Raw genomic sequence first — 18,108 nt, forward strand, 5'->3', positions numbered from 1 at the left:
TTCTGTTTTCGAAGAGGAAATTAAAAAGAAACCCAGGTGGTAGCCCAAAGTTAGCCAAATATGCAGTACCATGTCCGTTTTAATGATAGACAAATATATATTCTCCTATGTCAAATGAAAAAGATGGAAGAATCGTGGAAATCTAATTTTTCCTTCTACCCTAGCCATCTATGCTCCAGATGTTCTCTAGCCAACTTTACTCTCTTCTCCCCCATTTACACCAAGGAATTTTATGTCTCATACTCCAACCTGGGAAGCATCTATATATCTACAAACTTCTCAAAATTGGCCCATACACAATAATAGCATCCCAGTCACCTAGTAAAATATTCACATTTCTTAACCTAAAAGTCAGGATGTGATAAAGACGTAAAAAGACCGAAAAGGGGGCCCGGAGAGATAGCACAGCAGCGTTTGCCTTGCAAGCAGCCGATCCAGGACCAAAGGTGGTTGGTTCGAATCCCAGTGTCCCATATGGTCCCCGTGCCTGCCAGGAGCTATTTCTGAGCAGACAGCCAGGAGTAACCCCTGAGCAACAACCGAGTGTGACCCAAAACCAAAAAAAAAAGACCGAAAAAGAACGCTTGTCCACCTGTTACCACTATGGAAGTTCCAGGTCATCTTTTGCTGTAAGAGACTTTTAACACAAATGAAAATTTCAAACCCCTCTGGGAGAAAAATAAAGACCCTTGAGAAAAACTACGTTCAAGAGCAGCCATACAATGTTCGAAAAGAAACTAAGTTTATTTAAGGGGATGGGAAAATTATACCTCAGAACTTATATTTGAGAGACTTTTAATGTGCTTATTTGCCCTAAGTTTGGGATCCAAATTACTCCTGGAAACAAATTCTAAATAGAACCACCACCACCCAAAAAAAAAAAAAGTTGTTTTTTTTTTAAGCTCTGGTCACTGCAGGAGATATTTCATTTAAAACTCTTTGGACCAAAGGGAAGAAAGAGTGATGACAGATCATCTTTTAACATGTACAGAACATGTGTAGGGAACACGCATGACTTCCTCACTTTAGGTAAAAAGAACAGGTAGGTTTCCAGAAACCTGTAAGCTGGCAGGGCAGGGCAGGGCAGGGCCACCTGGACCACTCCGATTCCGTGCTCCTTAGCTCACGGCTATGAACTCCAGCTGGTTCTCTTCCAACAGCAAATAGGCTTGTTAAGGAAACGCTGTGGGAAGGCGGTTTTGCTGGTCATCATCACGACCCCTGGAGGAGCACCTGCCGGTGAGCGAGTCCTGGAAGACTCCGGCCAGGACCCAAAGCATGGCACGCACAGCCATTCAGGGGGCGGGGGGGGGGGGGCAGAGCTGGCACAGCTTTCCGGGGCGAGCTGGTGGTGTAGCTGCCCGAGCCGAGCGAGCGAGCGAGCGAGCGCTGCAAAAAAGCAGCCCGGCGGCAGCTTCACCCCAGCCCGCGATTCCCGCCCAGCGCGCCGCGCACTGGCTCCGCGCGCAAACCCGGGCCGGGGGAGCGCGAGCTGCGACCCCGCGCGGAGGCGCCGGGCCTCGCCTAACTACCGCCGCGGCTGCGCTCGCCCAGCTCCACTCGAACCCGGCGCCCACCATCCCCCGGCCCCAGGGGCACAACGCCGGGGCGGGCGGGCGGCCGAGAGTGTCGAGATGCCCAGAATCACGCCTGGCGGGGGGTGGGAGGGGGTTTCCCCAGACCCCCTCCATCATCCCGGGATGCGCGGGAGACGGCGGGACCGGCGCTAGCACCCCGGGAACGCGGCTCCTCCCGCACCGTCCCCCAATCCACTCACCTGCGTCCCGGCGCGGCTCTTCTCGCGCTCCACGCCGGCGGCGGCCGGAGCCGGGCACGTCCAGGCCGGGGCGCGCTCCCAATTCCCGCACTCCCGCCGGGGCCGCGCTCGAGGAACTTGGCGTGCACCAAGCCCCCCCCCCCCAAGCCAAGCCGGGGCGCTCCCCCCCGCCAGCCCCCGAGCTCGGAGTCGACTCCGTCCCCCGCTCCCGCTCCCACGCCCCCCGCACTTGCCTGCTCCGGACTCGGGGTGCGGGGGTGTGTGTGTGGGTGCAGCTTGCCGCGGCGTGCGTGGCTCGCGCCGCCGGCCGTCAGCACACGGGCGCGGACGCGGACTCGTCGCTGGCTCGCTCGGAGCGGGGCTCCGCGAACAGGCAGCGGCGGGAAGGCAGCGACTGGAAGCCGGCAGAAAGCGCCCCGCCCCGCTCCCCGCGCCGCGCCGCGCCGCGCCGGCGAGCGAGCGAGCGAGCAACCCAGCGAGCGAGCGGCCTCGTCCAGCCCGGTGGCGTGGCGGTGGCCGGCAGCAGCTGCCTCCCTCCGTGCCGGCCGGGCGCCGCGGTCCCGCCGTTTGTAGCGGGGCGGGGAGGGAGGGAGGGAGGCGAGGCGAGGCGAGGCGGCGAGGCGGGGCGAGGAGGGGCCGGGCCGGGCTGGAGGAGCGCCAGGAGGCGGGGCCGGCGGCGAGTTGGCTTCGCGGCTGCTCCGCCGGCGCGTGCCCTCCTCACCTCGCCGCCCGGGCCCGGACCCGGGCCCCGCGGACGGAGCGGGACGCGGCTGTCCCCTCCCTCCCTCCCTCCGGCTCGCCCACCAGCTGCCCCCTCACTCACACCAACCCACCCACCCAGCAAGCCCCGGGGCCCTCCCGCCGGCCGCCCGAGGCTAAGGGCGCGCCCAGGATGGGGGCGACTACTCCCAGGTGCAAGTTTTTTTTTTTGTTTTTTTTTTTTGTATTTTGTTTTTCGCAAATCCCGAAGCTCCGGGCGCAGGCGCTAACGGGAAGCCGGCGCGAGCGAGCCATTCGCGTGGTGTGCAACTAGGGGAGAGAGATCTGGGGCTCGCACGTTCCCCCTCTCCCAACGCACAGGAATGGAAACAGAGACTGCGAGCTGGAGGAACAGATTCTCACACACGCGCCCCCCACAAACACACACACACACACACACACACACACACACACACAAGCGGTCCCCCCATAAACTGAGAGGTGGGGTTAAAAAAAAAAAGAAAGAAAGAAAAAGTCAGTCAGGACTTAGTCCTGAAGCCTCAGCTTCTGGCGGAAGGGAAACCTGACGGTCCGAGTACCTGTGAGAGACGCCAGACTCACACTCAGCTTCCCGGGCCAAGTCGGAGAGATCCGGCCCTGGACTAGAATAGACTGGACTGGACAGGACTGGACTGGACTGGACTAAGCCGGCGCTGGCCGGGCAGCGCGATGCAAACCTTCCCGCCCACCCCCAGCCCCCGCCCCTTCGGCACCACCTGCACCACCAGCGCCACTGGAAGCAGCGAAAGGGCCACTCACGCCTCCTTAGAAGGAGCGTCCCGCGTGCTGCTGGCCCGCCCCTTCGCTTCACCTTCGCCTAGAAAAACCTGTGCCCGGGACCGGGAGTCGGAAACGACCCTGAAGCCACGCGGCGGGAGCACGTTTTTCTGGACACCCGCTGGGCCGCTTAATTGGGAGAAGAAACACCTGTCGTGTAGGGGGTTTGTTTTTCTAATTGCCAAGACTTCCATTTTCAGCCTAGCCCCCACCCTTAAAATATAGAGAGAGATATCAGTAGCTACCTGAGGGCAAAAGCACCTACGATACCCACCTGAGATCACAAGAGGAAGAGAGAGGGGAGAGAAAGAAAGGAACTGAGCCGTGGGCGACGACGGAAATCGCCGCCAGAACGTGCCCGAGGTTACAGCTTCAAGGGCATGAGGATGCGGGGTGGATGCAGCAAGGCCCGCTCGCCCGGGGCGCCCGGCGCTCCCCGCCCCCACGCGACGGGCTGGGAAGCTGGGCGAGGGCAGGGGAGGCCAAAGAGCCCTAGCGTCGGGCAAAGTAAAGTAAGGAGGGGGGGGGTGCTCATCTCCCAGCAAGATGGAGGCACCCTGGGTTGTTGGAATGCTCAAGGCTGGAGGCACTCCATCGCTAAATGGTTCTCTAACGGTTTTGCTCTTGACACACACACACACACACACACACACACACACACACACACACACACACACCAGTCCCGTTCTAGTTGCTATTAAATGACCTTAGTTGACTTTGTACGGATTCCAAGGGAAACCGGTCAAAGCGCCAGGGCCTCTGTCTGTGACTTCTCTGTCCCCAGTTCCCTATCTACGTCCCAGTCCCATTCCAAGCGTGCAGGAAGGCTTAGAGTGGCCAGATCTGAGAGGAAAATGGGCCTACCAAATTCGACAACCCCAGCCTCCAACTCTTGCTGTGTCCTAGACCCTACTTCCTGGGACTGAGTTCCTAAAGTTGGGGCAACAGGGCTCTCAGCTGAGCTCCCCAAGTCTTCCTAACCACTTTTGCCTGCAAACCTGATGCTTTTTTGTGAACTCTAAGAGAGCTTGACTTCTTTAAGTGGGGTGCCCCCCAGAATTTGGTTAATGGAATTCGTTTGGTAGGAGAATCCAGAGGTACCTGGTGTAAGACAGACTCAAGGAATGAGAGCAATAACACATCTATATGCGTCTATAGTTTAATCCCCAAAAAGGCACTTTGAAACATGCAACGTTTTCTCCTTTTCAGTCATCTTATTTATTCAGATTCTGATCAATCTTTCAAGTGTCCCATTTAAGAAGCCATTTTATCGGTGCTGTGAAAGTCACAAGGACCTACATGAATGTCCTGCATGAAGTCCTCCAAATATGAACGCCTTTTCCGTGACCTTTAGGAACTGACTTTCAATTGGGGAAATAGTCTTTCGCTGCTACTGTCTACTCTGTACCCTCCTTTCCATCTTACGCCTACCTTTGATGGGCTACCGTGTAGGCCTAAGAAATAAGCCATTTCTGTGGGCCCCTCGCTCCCACCATCCAGAAGATGGGTATAATAAAGGAGGTGTGTAGGCGGGCATTAGGTTTCAAACCTTCAAGACAGTGTTTGTACATGAATGGGGGTGGGGTGAGAACTGTTCGTTTCCGGAAGAAAGTCCAGAGACACACACATCCCTGTCCAGCATTGTTAGGAGTAAATACTAAATGGTTGACTCTTTCTCTCACCCTTGCCACAAGGAAGCCAGATCTGCAGCCAGCCAGCCGGTAATTACAAGAGAAAAGACCTGGTCTCCACAACAGTTTCACTAACCGGTACTTGCAAATGGAAAACCGGGGCACGTTTCCAACCTCCAATTTGCCACAGTTGTATAGCTTCTCCTATGAATTCTTTACAGATGTGAAATAGGTGGGTACATAGCAACGTGCTGGGCATAAATTAAGCAACAATGGCCACGCGAGGTCGTGTTCGCTGCGGAGCTGCCCTGGTGGGCAATGCCACCTTGTCCTTCCCAGCCCCCACCAGCCAGGAGAAAGCAGGGTCGGTCGTCCTGAGAAGGATGGCCAAGCCCTGCCATGCCATGCCTTCCCCCCGTGAGCCCGGAGGGTGCGTGGTGTGGACATCCTCGAGAAAGGAACAAGCCCAGGCGGCTGTGTACCTTTCCCCACCCTCTCTGGTTCTCACGCACACACTCACCCACACTCCCTAGTGCCCATAATTTAAACTTCTCCTAGGCAAAGACAGCATCTCCGTCACTACCAGCCCCCCCAAGCCCCCTCAAGCTCACACACGGTCCTACCCCGCCCCAGGAACATCCTAACCCCCTTTCCCACATCTCCCCTGGATTCTTTTGCTCAGTCGGAAGCTAGCTGGGTTTTCCTGAACCCTGAGAAATCACAAAAGTTAAAATGAAGCATGTGTCTGTCTGCCCGCGTCTCATCCCCAACCATCTTTCTCCCGGCGTCAGTTTAACAATAGCTATTCGAGAAAGGGGGGTGTAAGCGGGGGGTAAGGGGGAGCGTGGTAAAGGAGGGGATGCGGGCTACAGAGCCCAGTTGGTTCCGGGAGTACTTGAGAAGAAGCCTCGAGGCTAGGAAGAGGTTCCCGCTCCTCTCAAAGGCGAAATCAGCCGCGTAGGACCAAGGACAGAGCTTGGAATCCACTTCCCAGCACCCCAGCACAGCGAGGTTTCCAGGCAGCCGCCACTCTACAGACACAGCTCCAAGATCTTATTTACGCTTTTCTGAACAAAGGAAATCTCATATCCGGCACAGGCTTAAGAATTCGGCTTCGTGTTAACTATCTTTTAAAAAAAAAATCACAGGAATAAGCACCCAAGGTTTAGAGCCCTCACACCTAGTAAGGATGAGTTTTGACAGCTTCTACCCACCCCACCCCACCCCAGCCCCATCCTTCAGGCAGCATGTACTTTTTTTCAGTCAACTATAACTCGCAGCCTGGTCCAGCATCTAAATTCCATCTGGCAACCCCATCTCCCCAACACATGTTCTCTGCTTAATGCAATTAAGTCTGAGGGCTTTTGCTGGTCTAGCTGGAAATCCAAGCTTTGATTCCCCTTAATGGTACTAAAGCCTCTCTGGTCTTTTGGTTGCTTTGATAAAGTAGAGGCATGCATCCCCCAAACCCAAGTTCTCCCTCTCTTCCCACAAATTTTGAACTTCTAGCCTTAATCCTGAAGCTCACTCAACATTGAGGTTCCTATTGTAACCCCTTCCGGACCACATTATCACTCAAGTTTTTCCCACTGACATTTGCAAATATTCAGTACGTCAAGCATGCGTCCACTATCTTAGTCTAGCTTCTCTAGAATTAAAAAGCAGAGCAGTCGGTTTGAAATGAGACAAACATGTGCAATTAACTTCATATTCTGTATTCCGCTCACTTACAGGTTTTCTGGGTTTGCCAGCGCATCGCTGTAACTAATGATTAAAGAAACCAAACCGAAACTTACCTTTCTCCCTTAAGGTTTTTGTGTATGTGTGTTTTTAAAGTAACGGTGCAGTTCTCCCAATAAGGATGAGCAAAACGCTGCTGGATAGTTCTCTTAAGACAGCACGAAACCTAAAACTGTGCTCGGCTTAAAAGAAGCAAATAAAAAGAAATTGTTTCGACCCCAAAGTCCAACGCTAAAAGAAATGGCAAAAAAAAAAAATAAATAAATAAAGAGATCTTTATGAAAGAGAAAGGGAAACTTAAAAAAAAAAAAACCAGTTTAAAAAAAAAAGACGGAGAGACTACCCTCCTATTGCTGTTCAACTAAACAAAAAGGGGCAAGAAAAACAAACGAAGGAACAAAGAAAAGAGACGAAAGAACGTTTTTTTTTTCCAAAAGACGATGTCTTTCTCCTTGTTGCTTTTTAGTAGGTCGCTACAGAAGTAAGCTGCTGCATCTCTAACTGAGAACAGAAATAAGGGGGGAGGACGTCTTAAAAGGGAGGTGGACTGGACCACAGATTTATAGCACCGTATCACCAACCCCTTCTCTGCCTCCGCACTGCCGTGTGTGCAGCTGCTCTGCCAAGGCTCCTATCCCGGGCAGCACGCGCGGAAGTATACGCCGAATCGTGCCACAACGTAACTTGCTTATCTCCCCAGGCTTCTGATTGGTCGACACATTTCCACTGAGGGTGCCCTGGCGATTCTGCATGCTGTGATTGGCTAGAGGCCCGTGTCACTCTAGAGAGCTCAATGGAGTCCCGTTTCAAGGTAAGTTGTGCGGGGAGGTAACACACTTAACACTGGCGGCGAAGGGAAATGCAAGAAGCAAAAAGAGAGATGGGGAGAGAGCAACGTGCGAGGGTTGGAACTGTACTATGAGAGTTTGCGAAATAGCACGATCTCTTCTTCTCTTAAATCTTTCTGCTCCCGAAAGACTCCTTTCTTTTGCCATCACTGCCGCATCTAGGGCACGTTTCTTTATAACATTAAACTCAGTCCGGTATGTATGTATGAGTCACTGAGAGCTCCCTCTCTTTGATCTGAGTGAAAGGGATGAATGTACAACCATTACTTTTCCCGCATGCCTTTTTTCGATTTGTGTTCCAGTATTTTATATTATATTGTTAGGCAATTATATGTCTTTCTCTAATTTAATATATGCTTATTGTAGTTCTCTTGTTTCTTTTTTGTTGTTGTTGTTTTTTCAAGCATCCTTATAGGAACATATGAAGCCAGAAAAGCTTTCAAATAGAGTTGTAAGCTTTGAATTCGCTTTTAAGTCATAATAAAATTGAAAATTGTTGGGTAAACACCTTGAACAGGAAAAGGGGTACTGAGTAAAACAGAGACAAGGACCTTCAGTTTGAGTATATGATGAATCTCAAAAAGAACATCTGTATAAAAATTAGAATAAAACCTCTTGGGCCTCACATGATTGCTAACAGTAAAGATGACTGAGTCTTCATCAGTGGCCTTTTTCTGGAGGATTTAGAAAGTTTAACCAGAAAACCTTAACTGCAATGATTCTGCATTCTATCTAGAAGTCTGTTTTGGGAAAACCCCTTATTTTAATAACACTTGGGAAACTGAAATCACTTGATTCGTAGTATTTATTTCTTCCAACATCAGAAAGGGTGTTCATCAGATTCAACCTGACATGTGAAGATAGACATTTTCATTTGACATAGGTTCTTTACCATCTTAAATTTCTTTTTGGAATTTTGATTTAAAAACAGAAAGGCAAACTCAAACTTCGTAGAGTGTTCTCACATAACATATCTTCTTTGGAGTCCCAGGTTTTTCTTACGGGGTGAAAGGTAGGGGAAAGGAGAAAGGATCGAAAAGTAAAATGATTAGAAAGTGAGGGTGAAGTTCCTCAGACTTCCTTGAGAGTGTCCTTGAGTACAGTTATGTATATGGCATATACTTAAGAATTATTTATCTCCAGTGTAGTCAGTATAATGTCTAACTTTTGTTATTTTTCAAAACAATCAGAATTGAAAACGAGGCCCTAATCTATTGTTTCATAATTAGCATTTATAAGAAGCGTGTCCTAATCTCTACTTTTTATATAACTTAAAACTGTTCTCTGGAACCTGAGTTCCACTGATGGAAGAAAGAAAAGCAGTTTGAAGATCTGTCTGGCTTCTGAGCGAAGGAATAATAAAGAAAATAGGTAAGATTCCACCTCATCTAATCACTGTATGAATAAACAGAAAATTGGATTTGATTTGATGTTATTCTCCTTCAACTCCTCCCCTTACTTCTAGCTCATTACAGAAAAAAAAATAACTCTCTAAGTAATATATATAAAATTTGTATAGAATTATAATAATTTTAATCAGACATATGTAAAGAAAATTGTTTTTTTTTCCTTGTGAACATGCTCTTAAGTTCATATAGAATTATTCATATATGAAGAATATCTTTACCATTAACTTACAATTAATTAAGTGGAAAATAACATTTTGCTTTAGTTTTTGAACCTGTTTATATATTTCTATCCACAAGAAAAATTCTGTAGATTACAATGGTTTTGTTTTCTTAAAGAATTGTGGAAAAGTAGATATAAAAAGCTTGTTGTAGTGTGGAGTGATTTATAGAACATATTGGTTTTGTGTTTAAGAAATATTACGTAGAAAATAGTATGTTCAATTGCAAAATGTTAAATTCTGTGGCTTCAGTACTTTTGCTTTTTTTTTTCAGGTAGGGAAGGGGAGTAAATATGTTACAAATTTTGCCATCTCCAGCATGTCGATTTTTTTCAAAGTTGGTATTAAAGGGTTAAACTTTTCTTTAATTGGAATATCTTAATGTTTTTATTTTAAGAATTTTAAAATAGTAATATGCAATTTTCTAACTTTTGAAAATAAAAAATAAATCTATGTTAAAACAAATGATATCGGAATAAATATTTCATTTTTAATCTTGTTTCCATTGCCTGAAATAGTAACTTATTTCACCTTGCAACTAGTAAAGTGTATGTGTAAATATCATATGCCACTTCAGGCAACTGAAAATAATCTTTCTTCACTGGTGGTTAGAGAAAGGATTATCCATCCCACAAAACTTGCATTAATGGAGCCTTTTTAAATTTCAAGTATGATAGTCAGTCATCTTAGCTCTAATATATCTTCAAAGACCTTAACATTGTAAACTGCAACAAAAATAGGAGAGATGTAGCTCTTAACCTAGAGCCTGGAGAAAAAAAAGTTTGAGTAGAGACAATTGTAAAAAGAATGGTTCTCAAAGCCAAAACATCAGTATTCAAAATATTTTACTAAAGATTCTTAATAAATAAATAGCCATTCACAGAATATTAAAAAGATTTTTGAACACTATTTAAATTATCGCTTCACACTATTTCTTGGGATAAGAGTGATTTTAGCATTTTTGATAAATGATGTTGTAAACTGTAATTATTTTTTAAGTACCAGTAAATGAAGTTGTTAGGCTATTGCTATGAGCTTAGAATGTTTGGGTTAGGGCAATATTTTCATATCATACTCCCTTAGATGATTTGTTAAGTGTAGTCTTTCATGCTGTTTGGAGAGGTCTGGGGCTCATGTCATTGGATCTAAAGTCTGCATGAGAAATATTGATAATATAAGACTTGATGCCTACACCTTTATTTTGTGACAAACTAAAGCCTGCGTGAGAAATATTGATAACTTAAGACTTGATGCTTACACCTTTATTTTTCCTTTTAAAATAACTATATAAACTTTCCTTTCACAGTTTATAAGACAGGGGGAGGGGGGAAGTTACCAAGAAAATTTACAGCAACTTAAGTTTAGCACATGACCGACAACAGGGGAAGAGTCAGACAACAGGGGAAGAGTAAGGCAGGAGTTAGCACCATGGACAGAGACAACCCGACCCAGACTGAAGGTTTAGATTGGTTTAGTAAGCAGAGGAATTTTTCCTACCACTCCTTATGATAAACAGAAACTGCAATTGTTGGAGGAACATTATATTTCAAAGAATAAATAAGAGGCTTTCCTAGTCTATAGACATATTTATTTTGATGAATTAAGTTAGTTATTGCTAGGACTTTGCTTATCATGACAAACTGCCAATAGATAAGCTCTGAACTCACCGCACACAACTCCACTTTCCTGCTTTCGTATAGTGTCTTGTCCTAGTAAAACTGCCTTCCTTCTATCAAAGTGACATTGCAAAATAAATGCAAATCCAGGTACTCACTGAAAAGTCTTATAAACCTATTCAAGAGTTTTTAATTCTGATAATTCCCAGCGGGAAATGCTGCAACAACAACAACAACAACAAAAAAAAAAAAAAAAACAAAAAAAAAACACCTCACTGACTCAACCCTTGCTACCCACCCCCAATTCTCCCTCCATTTCCAAGCAAAAGGGCAAGTCTTTTATCTAAAGGTGAGTGACCTCAGACACTATTTTGCAAAGGACCCTTTATATTGCAAACACTTTCCATTAGGGACTCAGCCAGAAGCGGCAATGAGTTGGATCACAAACATCCTTTACTTTCTCTTTATATTTTGTCTTTAAACTCCTGTTCAAGCGTAAACATGTAATGAGAGCAATTTCAGCGATCATTTCCCCTAAATTTTGAGGTTAGTATTTACTCCTAAAGACTCGTGAATTTATTTTTAAAGAATTGTTTAGTGTATAGTAATTTACTGTCTGTGCAAAGGACCGTAGGTTGTCCTCATTCTCACCACCACCACCACCACTTTTTTCTTTTTGGGAGAAATTTCTATTAGGTTCTTTCTCCTGTAGGTAAGATTTGCCTGGTAAGATGTGTTGCATGTGTGCCAGGCTGTCTTCGGAAAATACATTTGCAGCTTCGGGTTGATGATCATTTAAGTAAAAGCTCCCACAGGCGTCCTCGGATTTCTTTCCGGCTCCTCTTTCACTCAGTAACAACTTTTATCAGGATAAACTCAACGTCTTTCCTGGGTATGAAAAGGGGGATCTGAGTGAACAGGCGAGAATGAAGTAGGGAAAACTGGAGGTGAGAAAGGGCAAATCAGAGCTTTGTGCCGGTTTATTTCAGTGATGCCACCAGCGTTCCCTAAGCTTCCTCCTGGAGTCGATACGTCTCATGCAAAATTAATACAAGTAATTAAAAATAGCAGTTTCCAAAGTTAAAGGAAACCATCTGTCTCAGCTGGTGGCAGTCTTGTCGCCGGCCCCTGGACCCTGACTTGGGAAGAAACGGTTTTGCTGCTTCCGACGCTCGAAGGCTCTTTCCTTATGGAAGATTTATGTTTCCACTTGTGTGCGATGCACGTTTAATTTGAAATAATAAAAGCCGGGCTGAGCAACCAGTCAATCAGAGCTATCAACTGCTGCTGCGCTCAGCCCTGCCCCCACTACCCTCCGGTCTCTAACCCTTTTCCCCACCACCTAGCCCCCCTCTTTTTCCCCTCCCAGTCCTTCCTCCCGGGCTCTCTTACACTTTCGCACTCCCTCCCTCCTCCCCACCACCACTGCCACACACACTTGTGTTCAGATCAAACCCTTGCCCTGTAGAGCAAGTGACCGCACCGGGACCCGGTGACAAAGGCAGAGTTTGTATCAGAAGAAGACTGAGGCCCGGAGAGACACAGCGGCTAGAGAAACAGCTGTCTTATCAGCCCGCTGCAGAGATGGAGATGGCTGGAGAGGTCCTCAACAGATAATCACTTGAATAGGTTTGCAATGCGCCAAACTTCACGCTTGATAAGGCCAACCCAATGTAGAGAGCAGCCCAGATCCCGCTCCATTCTGTTTTATCTGGGCTGTAAATTAAGAAATTGAAATTCAGGTGGCAGAGGCAGCAGTCTGCTGATAGACCGCTAAAGTAAACTGTCATTAAAATGCATTCCGCAGGCACGGAAGGTGGGGGGCGCTGGAATGAGATATGTTGTTATTATTGGGATGGGGGGTAGTGAGGGGGGGGGGAAAAGTCCACCTGTTTAAAAAAATAATTAGGGGGGTTTAGGGGAAACTGGATTTGGAGTAAGGGGTAGCAGAAGGACCCAGCTTCTTAGGATTCCTAGTCAGCTATGCTGCCAAAACAGTTTAAAAAGTATAAAGTTGTGTGAAGTTTGGGGTAATAGAGATCAAGGACCACTTCAAACCAATCTGATCTAAAATAGAATTCTGTCTTATCAGAACATGTGGAAGAGGAAGCTCTCTGATTACAGTATTAGAAACAGATTCCAGTTGGAACCTTGCGTTCTTTTACTTTAGAAAGAGCTGGTCAACCAGGTATAATGGAGTTACCAAAAACTAAAGCTAACTTGAAGTGATAGGGCCACCATAAAGAATCCAAGGTGATTTTCTTTACAATAGAAGACATCTACCACAGAAAAGAATCTGCTAAATTACTTAAATGGGTATTATACTTCACCTCTCCACCTTTCTTCGGATCATTTGTATGAAGCAATTCAGGAAATTCCAAAAATTATACGTACATTCCTGTATTTTCATATCACTTGCTTCCAACAGTATACATTCTATCTGAACTCTTGTACATACCTTCTGAACACATGTTTAACAAAAATTTAAAATATACAATGGCCCTAATACAACAGCCAGTGACCTTGTTTTTTTTTTATTTTTTATTTGATTCAGTGATGACTTTGCATTGTACTTTGCTTATGTCATTTAGTGGGTTGTAAATTCACTGGTGTACATTTATGAGAGTGAACAAGTACAAGAGGATGCATTGCATTTTCTCAACAGAATTTATATTATAAACTTTAGAACATTTCTAAAATGACTCCTTCCATGAATAACAAAATTAATACTAAAAAACTGATTTTGTTTTCTCTAACCCCAAAACTTTGATTCAAGTCATAGTAAACTTAATTGACAATATGCAGGCTACTTAAATTGCCGTATGATAAAAATTAATTTAAGCTGAAGTTGTGAGGGATAGTGATGAAAAAAATTCAAGTAAGATTATATATATTTCCATATTTATTAAACAACTTACCTAATAAAACAATTCCTTTATACTTTAAAATTATATGATGATTCATAGGGTGATATGTAAATATTATTAAGTATAGAATTTCAGACACTTATATGTTGAATAGTCTATACAGAAAGAATAAAATCTATATTTAATAGAAAAATTAATATCCATGTATATTAATAATGGTTACATATAAGCATTTTATAAAGTATTCTTTCAGTGAATTACGTTATTCTAGGTAATAGCATACTAATTTACTAACAGATAATTTAATAATTAGACATTATTTTACAGATTTCAAATTCAGCTTTAATCAGCCTCTTTAAAAATAGGGGGGCTGGTGAGGTGGCGCTAGAGGTAAGGTGTCCGCCTTGCAAGCACTAGCCAAGGAAGGCCCACAGTTCGATACCCCGGCGTCCTATATGGTCCCCCCAAGCCAGGGACAATTTCTGAGTGCTTAGCCAGGAGTAACCTCTGAGCATCAAATGGGTGTGGCCCCCCAAAAAAACAAAAACAAACAAAAAAAAAACGAGCCTCTTATGCTATGGTTTTTATTTTTAATTTTCTTAATTAGATATCTGCACACAGTAAACAGGTTGTTATTTATTATCATTACAAATATAACTTTTATAGGATAAAAATTTCCATAATTATTAACAAGCATCCTCTGTCTAAAATATGGAGGGGACAATTCATAAATTTAATCTATAGCATTTCAAAACTAAACATAATTCTAAGAAAAATTTTACAATTGAACAACTTTTATAGCATGAAATTACTATATAATCTTCTGATTTTCTTTTATCATAAATAAATAGCAGTGTATTTTTGAAAGAAATAGTAATTCTTTAGAATTGACAAAAAATAATAAAAATTTTAAAATGTCCCCAGAAGTCAGTTAAGTTAATTTTCTTGATGCATTCCTACCCAAGAAAAACAGTAGTATATATTATATATTTTGATATATTTAAGATTGTCACTTCATTATTTTTAAAGGAAAAATATTAGATTTCTAAATATATCCAAAAGTTGAAATATTATTGTTTAAAAATCAAACAAATCTAATACCAAAAATTAATGAAATGACACATTTTGTCCTTCAAGACACAGATCTTTAATTGAGGCTCAAATGATTGATCCATAATCAGTTCTATTGCTAAGTATTCCTGATCTTTGACATAAAAACACATTTTAGTTAATTCAAGCATCTTTCAAGTGTACACATCATCTGCCAGAGTAACAGAATTAAAAACAATAGTAAAAGGATAATGTCTTTCTTATAATGTGTTTCAATTTTATTTACCTTTAAAATATTTAAAAGTCATCATTTATTATGTTTTAATAGTATGTCTTATCAACAAATTGTGCCTTTAAATAAAAATCGTAAAATTACTGTTATTTTGCACATTTTTAAGAGCTTGCATTTTCATTTCAGACACAAGAGGATTGGAAAGTGACTCTAGCAGTTGGATCTTAGACATATTAATCTTTTTAATCCTCCATTTCCTGATCTTTAAAATAGCAACAATAATACCCAATTTAGTATACCATAACTTCCTGGCACAGAAAAAAGCAGTCCTGTATGATAAGTATGACTATATAAAATAAATGTTGACTAACCATGACTTTAGTTAAGTCAGAACTAGAGCATCCCTTTTATATGTGTATACATTATAAGTTATGTTATATATAATATATAATAGTATATATTAAGTGTTTTTATTAGAGAATCAGTGAGACAGCCCTGGGGTTTAGACCCCAGTTCTAATGAATGAATGACCTCTCAAGCACTCAGGACTACCTTGCTGTTCCCTGGCACTATGGAGTCCAAGTTGTATCTGGAAATTTTCACATCAAACCTTCTGGCTCAGTTGGCAAATTAACTCTGAAAGTGGCCCCCAAGATCTTTGAGCCCTCCGTGCTAAATGCCTTCTCACATTTCTAATTGTAATGTAACCAAGCTTAAAAGGAAAGGTATAAACTCTCTGCCCTGTGATGGTGCTTCACTATATTTTCAAATTTCATGATTCATCCATAAAAGAGTTATGGTTCTTCAAAAATAACAGTCTGAGATTGCATTTGATTGAGATAATAATAAAAACTTTATTTTTATAGTACCTGTTAACACAAAAGACTGAATACACGTTTATATATTTATCTTTGTAACTCAGGAGGAAAGCGGAGGCATAAATTATTTCTCATTTTCAGGGGCATAATAGAAGCATTAGGAATTTCGGTAACATTTTTTTAAATGAAGATAAAGAGAAAGTAGCTTTCTTGAATGTCACTCTTTCAACAATGTAGTGCTTTCTTTAGCATTAATTATGACCATTGTTACTTTAGTTCGACTCAAAACGTTAGTGTTTGACATTAAGTATAGGCTATAATTCACTTAATTGCTCACTGAAATCAAGTTGAGTCAAATATATACCACTGTAGTATAATCAAATGAAAATATTGTGATTTTATGCTGAGATATTTTCATTATTCAATTATATAGAATCACATATATTATCCACTCTTATTTACTTTATTCTGTCTTAATACAAAGCAAAATTTTTAAAGTAATACTTATGGCCTTGAAATAAATCAGTCTCCATTTTTATCACTTTCTTTTCCTAGGCGTTTACTCTCTCCACATATATTTTATAGGTTATTATATTTTTCTATTAACATAGGCCATTCTGCTCTAATTTCCTACTTTTTTTTGGTCTGTGCTTTAAAAATATCTCAGGGCCTGGAGGAATAATAAAGGGACTTAGAGCACCTACCTAGCTAGTCTATGGTCACAACTTTAAATCCCCAACTTCCCACATACAGCAATTAATATGCCTAAGATGGGCAGCTCTTCTGTATGTATAACGAACCACATGCAATTTCTGGCCATATCACAGTATCACAGAAAGGTGCAAATTCCAACAAGCATTGCAGCTAAAAAGATGTGTAAGTACCATGACAAGGAACTTTGACCTCTGACACACATGGATATAAGCACTGCAGCAACCTCTGGTGGGCATTACAATAACTTGAATACTTCAGTTAGGAGTTCCCACTCTAGTAAATACATATAAGTACTGCAACTAAACTTGTAAATTTCTCAGTGAGTACTGTGGCCAGATATGAGAGCACTTCCTCATAATGTGGGAGCCCTGCTGAGAATCACAGCTAAAGATTTGTGAACCCTATAATCGATGTGCAATTACAAAGGAGGAATTCCCTATCTCCCAATCATCACAACACAGAACAACAGCAACAGCGGGAAAGAAAGGCAGGATTCTTTAAAAGAAAAAAAAGTGACTACCAAAAGAAAAATCTAAAAAATATAGAACTAGATGACAAAAGGTGCAATGTAATATGGTTTTGTTTTGTTTTGTTTGTTTTTTGGGTGACATCCAGCAGTGCTCAGGTGTTACTCCTGGCTCTATGCTCAGAAATCATTCCTGGCAGGCTTGGGAACCATATGGGATGCCAGGATTTGAACCACCATCCTTCTGCATGCAAGGCAAACACCCTACCTCCATGCTATTTCCCTGGCCCCAGAATATGGTTTTAATACTCCTATTTGCTTGTTTGGAACAAAGTAGAATGAAGAAGTGCCCATTTGACATCATATCAAAAGTATCAAAATATCAAAAGTATTAAAACTTGCTTATGGTGTATAGTTTTGGACCTCTCTCCAGGGCATACTTAAAAAGTATTAATACGGACCAAGCTGCAAATGTAAACTTTTGTTTGAGAGTAAAATGAAAGGAAAGAATACTTTTGTAGCCTAATAATAAAACTTTCAAATTTTATGTCTAACTACATATGTTATAGTGGAGAGACAATCTTTTAATTCTAAATGTCTATAAGCATCTTTCTCAATCTTAAAAAGTATTTTATAAGTTTAAAAGATTGATGCAAAGTCAAATACAATCATATGACTGCCAAACCTTTTTGAAAAAGTATACCATATTTTTTGAACCATAAGATGCACTTCCCTCCCCAAGGATGGGGGGAAAATGTTACACCCCCTTTATTGCACAGACATACCACAAGCAATCAGGTTAATGCACTTTCACCAAAACATATAGAGCTTTTGTTTAACACAATTTGATCACTGCTGCGGCTTTTTTCCTTCTCCTTTTCCTCAACTAAAAATTTATGGTTAGGTGTGTCTTATAAGTGAAAAATATGGTAATTAGTACCAAGGAAAAGCACAAAGTAGCTGGGTAGATAATACAGCAATTAAAGAGTTTGCCTTACATGCAACTGACCTGGATTCAAATATCTCACATCAGTCCCTAAGTGACCAAGAGTCCCTAAGAGTGAACTTAAGCACAGAATCAAGGGTAAATCTCCAGTATTGTAAGTAGTCATCCAAAACCCAAAAGAAAAATAATGAAGAAAACAGAATTAAAAGCACAATCACGTAACAGCCAATCTGCTCAATT

The 18,108-nt window shown here is 42.8% G+C and overlaps 1 protein-coding gene across 5 annotated transcripts in view; it reads right to left on the reverse strand.

Moving 5' to 3' along the window:
• Positions 1 to 18,108, reverse strand: part of ELAVL2 (ELAV like RNA binding protein 2) — a 191,778-nt gene that overhangs the window by 156,630 nt on the left and 17,040 nt on the right. For 2 of the 5 annotated variants that reach the window (XM_049769378.1, XM_049769376.1), the window contains exon 1: positions 6,741 to 6,809. The exons of 1 other annotated variant lie outside the window; for it this stretch is intronic. The gene's annotated coding sequence lies outside the window, so the exon portion shown is untranslated. Of the gene's footprint in view, positions 1 to 2,010; positions 2,021 to 6,740; positions 6,816 to 18,108 lie in introns of those variants that run through there. 2 more of the 5 variants (XM_049769380.1, XM_049769379.1) reach the window with 2 other exon arrangements.

The sequence above is a fragment of the Suncus etruscus genome, chromosome 1, assembly GCF_024139225.1.
Source record: "Suncus etruscus isolate mSunEtr1 chromosome 1, mSunEtr1.pri.cur, whole genome shotgun sequence".
Lineage (NCBI taxonomy): Eukaryota > Metazoa > Chordata > Mammalia > Eulipotyphla > Soricidae > Suncus > Suncus etruscus.